The 5264-nt window shown below is 40.0% G+C and overlaps 1 long non-coding RNA gene across 1 annotated transcript; it reads left to right on the top strand.

Annotated features, from left to right (window-relative positions):
• The first annotated feature begins 744 nt into the window (after nt 1-744).
• On the top strand, nt 745-3897 carry LOC138948065 (uncharacterized). The gene is made up of 3 exons (XR_011449872.1): nt 745-1210; nt 2313-2435; nt 3571-3897. It is a non-coding gene; the product is annotated as an uncharacterized lncRNA (long non-coding RNA).
• Nucleotides 3898-5264: the final 1367 nt, after the last annotated feature.

The following is a 5264-nucleotide window of genomic DNA, read 5'->3' as shown; positions in this document are numbered from 1 at the left end:
GGTGGCAAACGTAAGAATAAACAGACAAAGACGGATGTGCCCCGGGGGCGGACTAGCCCCGGTCTCCCCTATTTGGAAAACCCCACTCGGGGAAAGGCCCTAATTACCGGACGGGCGCCTAATAACGGACACGCGATATCTCAGAAATAGGAGGTCACAACAAAATTTTTTTTGCGCGAAACGATTTAGTGATATCCCATTACACTTCGCACCAAAATAATATGGCGACTGAACGCACGCATTCTGCACGGTAAATAGGGACATCCAGATTCAACCTTCGTCAGACGAACATTCGTCGGTGGTGGGGATTTCCTCTCTATTTTTAACTTTGTGCCTCAATGCGCATGCGCTTGGTTTTTGGCGCTCACCACTGCTTGCCGAAGATCGGGATCTGCGTGGTGAAAAAGGCATGTTTGACGAACCTCAATCAGCAACCTTCGTGAGTACTTTTAGTCCTTTTCATAATGTTAAAAATATGTTTTATGTGCGCAGTGTTAAAGTTTAATATCTTTACGACGCTTCTGTGGACTGTGCATCTGTAAACTGTTCATTTTGGAGGCGTAGTGCATGAACACGGATACCCACACAAAACTCAGAACTTGAGTCGACGGGCGACATATCCTGCCAGAACATATCCTCCCTTGATCTCTCTTGCACAAGACACTTGTTTCTATGGAACGCGAAAAGGGTCAAATGATCGATCAGAATGATCGATCAGAATGATCGATCATTTTTGCGTTTGACCCTTTCCGCCACGCGCGCGGAAAGGGTCAAACGATCGATCAAAATGATCGATCAAAATGATCGATCATTTTAGTGGATCCGGTGTCGACAAAAAGTGTAACCGGAATTTTACCGGCACACAGTCTGGAGTTCACAGTTTCGAACTATTGCAAAAACAAAAATGGCGGCCGCCATGACAGTCTTTGATTTTGCTGTCCAAAAAAATCAAATATTCAGCAGTCCGACGCATGAACCAAAGAATGATGTCGACAAAGAAGTTGAAACATTGATTGCGCTTTGGAGGGGGTTCAAATACAAGTCGTGAAGTGACCGGCACAGCTGATTTAGGACACGATCCACCTTGAGTCGGGAGATTTGCTATGAATACAATATTGACTACATTTCCACTTTCTACATCAGCGACTGTACAAATTTGGCTTGTACATCTTCCTGTCGCTAATTTTAATCGGTTTGGATCATCCAACAGGTAAGAGCAAGATTCATCCGTTGTGTGCGTGTAGTTTGCGTGTCCCACGGTGTGTGTGTTCGTTTGCGCGCCTCGGTGTGTGAGTGTGTGTCAGATTATATTGCAATAATAATTTTTTTAAAAAGTGAGAGCAAGGGTAGATCTAGATCTATGGGCCAGGCAGTACTGTCTGAGTGTCTCCGAAAGCGTGTTCAGTGTCATAGGAAAATAGGCCTACGAGCCATTGTGTAGTGGTGACGATGAAAGATACATGCAGTTGTTGTTTTTCTGACAGTGACATTGACAATAAACGATCGTCAATGCATCAATGATTATGCACAGCAGCATCGGTTTCTTCTGAACTGCGCACTGTTGACTGAATTTCTCACGGTGGAGCAATGAACAGTAGACACTAAAACACAGCAAATCTAATGCATTGAAGCATTGCTGTAGATCTATCTCGTTCAACTAACAATATAATGCAGTGAATGGCAAATCTATCTCTGAATAAACTGTTGTGATCCTTATTTTTAAACTGTAAATGTCATGGCTCACACCGCACTCCCAACATTAGAAGTATGTGTTCTAAGCTGAATGCATGTAATGTATGATTTGATATATAGTAAGTGTGTAAAGCCAAGAGTAACACTAACTGGCCCAAAACAATTTTTTGTGTATACAAATGAAGAAAGAAACTGACTTCACTTTCAGAATCACTGCCACTGAAAGTGTGTCTATTGTGTATTTTTAGAAGGGTTATTCAACAATGACTTATTTTTCTGTTTAAATACTTGACATTTACTCTGCATGAACAGAGTCAGAGGTAAATTATTTTATTATTATTATTATGGTGAGCTTATATAGCGCGAACCACAAGTGCTCTCCGCGCTTTACATATTAATTTCTGCCGTTTGAAATGGAATTTTTTACAGACAGACAGACAAACAGACATTTTTTTACACACAATTTGCTGCTGTATAAACTATGATTGTGAAAGAGGGGATAAAAGAATCAATGTGCGAGTGGTTTAATTATAATACAGTTATTATTTATTGTTAATTAATTATTTTATGGTGATCTGAACAACGAAGTGACACCACTATTTTATGGTGGTTTTTTTCAGGCCTCCTAAGAAACCAGAGATGATGTGTGGTGAAGTGTTCATACAGCTCTTGCCTTCAGATATATGGATTCTGGAGAGGATTCAGACCGAGTGGGCATGCTGCTTTACAGACTACCCTGAAGAGTAAGTTACACATTTCTGTACCACTACCAAGTACTATACCTGCTTGTGCCTATTAAATTGTTATTGTAAAATTGATTTATGATATAAATTGGCACTGGTGATGGTAGTTTGAAGCTGTGTAGATGTTTTTGGCAGACTTTTGTACTTTGTGTTGTAAAGAGTCTATCTGTGTTTCACATTAGATGCACTTACAATCTAGATACATGTAGATACATTCAGCTATGTCAACACTTGTTACACCTGAATCTGAGAGTAGTGGCAGGAGATGCAAGTTTATTGACACAAAGACATTACGGCTTTGTATAAAATAAATTCTTACATCTGTATGTATCCTTGCATGGTACAATATGTACTATTTATACAAAATGGTACATAAAGCTTGGTTTTAGTTCTCTTTCTCTTCTCAAATCCTTTGCCACTATTCTTAAAGTAAATTACACAGTGTGAATGAACTATTGCAGTACAGGAAAGTAAAACAAAAATTCAAGATAAAATGAAATCATTACTAATTTACTGGAATTATTTTAAAGGCACATACAGTTATTCTTCCCTTGGCACACCATCCTAGATCTTGCCAGGCTTTTACATGGAATAAGAATGAATCTGTTCACTCGGATACTTCTACATTCAACACCCTGGCTTCTTCCTGCTCAGAGTTAGATTTTGTTGTGGAAACCATTCTCAGATTAACAAACATGTTACTTCTTTTAGTGACTGTTGAGAAATTCGTTCATAAACAAAATTCAACTATGCACATAAAGCACTGACTGTCAGGATGTCAATATTTGATGTGTCTGGGTGAAGTTATGTTCCTATCCCATGTACAACTACAACTCTGGCCAGATCTGAAATGGCCAAAATCAATGGGATCAACACACATCCCCAGTATCTTCATCACTGGAAAATGTGGTGGGTTGAATGTATTTTAATTAGAAAAAAAAGGCTGACAGGCGAGTGCTTTGATCCTAAAAGAGCAAGTGCTTCCTCCCCCCCCCCCCCCCCCCCACACACACTGCTCAACAGTACACACCTTCTCCCCCCCAACACACACCCTCCCCTCGCTAACCAAAACTAACCAAAACCCATCCCCGTGAATACTGAACTTGCTCAGTTATATGTTTTCTTTATTTTTCAGGAAGGACCGCTACATTAGGGGAAGGCTGCTTGCACCTTGGTTCCTGGGTTCGCTGGGGACGATGATCAAATTCAGAGTACCATCACAATTCTGTGCTTTTCCATCTGATTCGGCTGAGAATGCTTCCAGAGGTTTCTACACTACCCGTCATAAAAAAGTAGGCAGATGCGTTTGAGGGCAGATCTTACTGATGAGGCTGTTGATTGAAAAACCAAGTATATGACTGAAAAGGCCATTACTTTCCCTACTTTATTCAGAAACAAAATTGGGTTTTCATGACGTAATGTCTATGCAGTGGAACCTACAACACAGACTGAGACACCCCCCCCCCCCCTCCCCCCCTCCCCCGAATCAAATTCACAAAATCAAGCTCCCCGTGCTAAAATCAACAACACAAATCAGAACAACTAAACCGAAACATGTTTTGCATGTCATTAGACAGAACCAATCAAATCTGCATCCAAAACAGTCAGTTTTGTTCACATATATCTTGTCTAACATGAACGCTATGGCATGCTGAGCGGTGCAGTTGTCAATCCTCTCAGAAGGCAGTTTTTAAAGTCGTTTTAGCGGGTAATGAGATCGAGACCAAGAATGGTACATTTCAGAACTCCTCAACGCATTGTCTTAAACTGTCAGTGATTTGTGCTAACACATGTTGTTAAGTACAAAAATGAGACCAAAATATGGTACATTTCAGTAACTCCTCAACGCATTGTCTTAAAACTTGTCAGTGATTTGGGCTAACACATGTCGTTAAGTACACACGGAATCTCAAGTCATGTGAGATATTAGTTCTGCTGGTGTGCGACATGCCAGAACGAATTTTAAAAATAAAAATGTACCCTGTCCAATGAACTGAATTTGTAAAAAAAAAATAGCATGCATTAAGACAAATGAAAGCTTCAATGTACCTTTAATTTCATACATTTTCAACTATGACTGTTCACAGCGCACTTGTACGCACACACACATTCTTGGAAAATGAAAGAGCCATGATCAGTTAAGCGTGTCAGCCGTGAGCTTTGCTAGGCGTAGGCCGACATTTGCGCTCAGCGCTCTGAATGATTCAAATTCTTAAAGATTAATTTTCGCGTTGAAATCCTCATACCGCCCATGTCTGATAAAATATGTACATGAAATTTAATTGTGTGGCGTATCTGTTATTGTTCTTGAAGATAACAACAAATTGTTTTTCAATGAGTCAGCAAAGACCTACCATCAATTTAAGAACTCTTTCTGGCATGTCAATTAACAGCAGACCTAATATCTCAAATGACTTTAAAATCCGTATGAACTTTTCCACATGTGTTAGCACAAATCACCGCAACGTTGAAGGCAATGCGTTGAGAAGTTACGAAAACGTACCGGTTTTTGTCTCATTACCCACTAAAACATCCTCAAAAACCACCTTTTACAGCTTCTCAGAGGAATGACACCAACACCAATCAACATGCCTTAATGTCAGTGTTAGACCAGATATGTGAACACAACTGACTGATTTGGATGCAGATTTGATTGGTTTTTCTATTGCCGTGCAGAAGATGTCAGTTTTGTTTTAGGCAGTTCTGATTTTTTGTCAATTTTAACGCGGGAACATTGATTTTGCGAATTTAATTTTGCGGGGTGTCTGTGTTGTTGGTTCCACTGTATAGACACTATGTCATATAAACCCAATCTGTTTTCTGAATAGG

This window comes from Littorina saxatilis, linkage group LG15 (assembly GCF_037325665.1).
Source record: "Littorina saxatilis isolate snail1 linkage group LG15, US_GU_Lsax_2.0, whole genome shotgun sequence".
Classification (NCBI taxonomy): domain Eukaryota; kingdom Metazoa; phylum Mollusca; class Gastropoda; order Littorinimorpha; family Littorinidae; genus Littorina; species Littorina saxatilis.
Note: the sequence above shows the minus strand (reverse complement) of the source record. Positions and strands in the feature narration are given on the sequence as shown.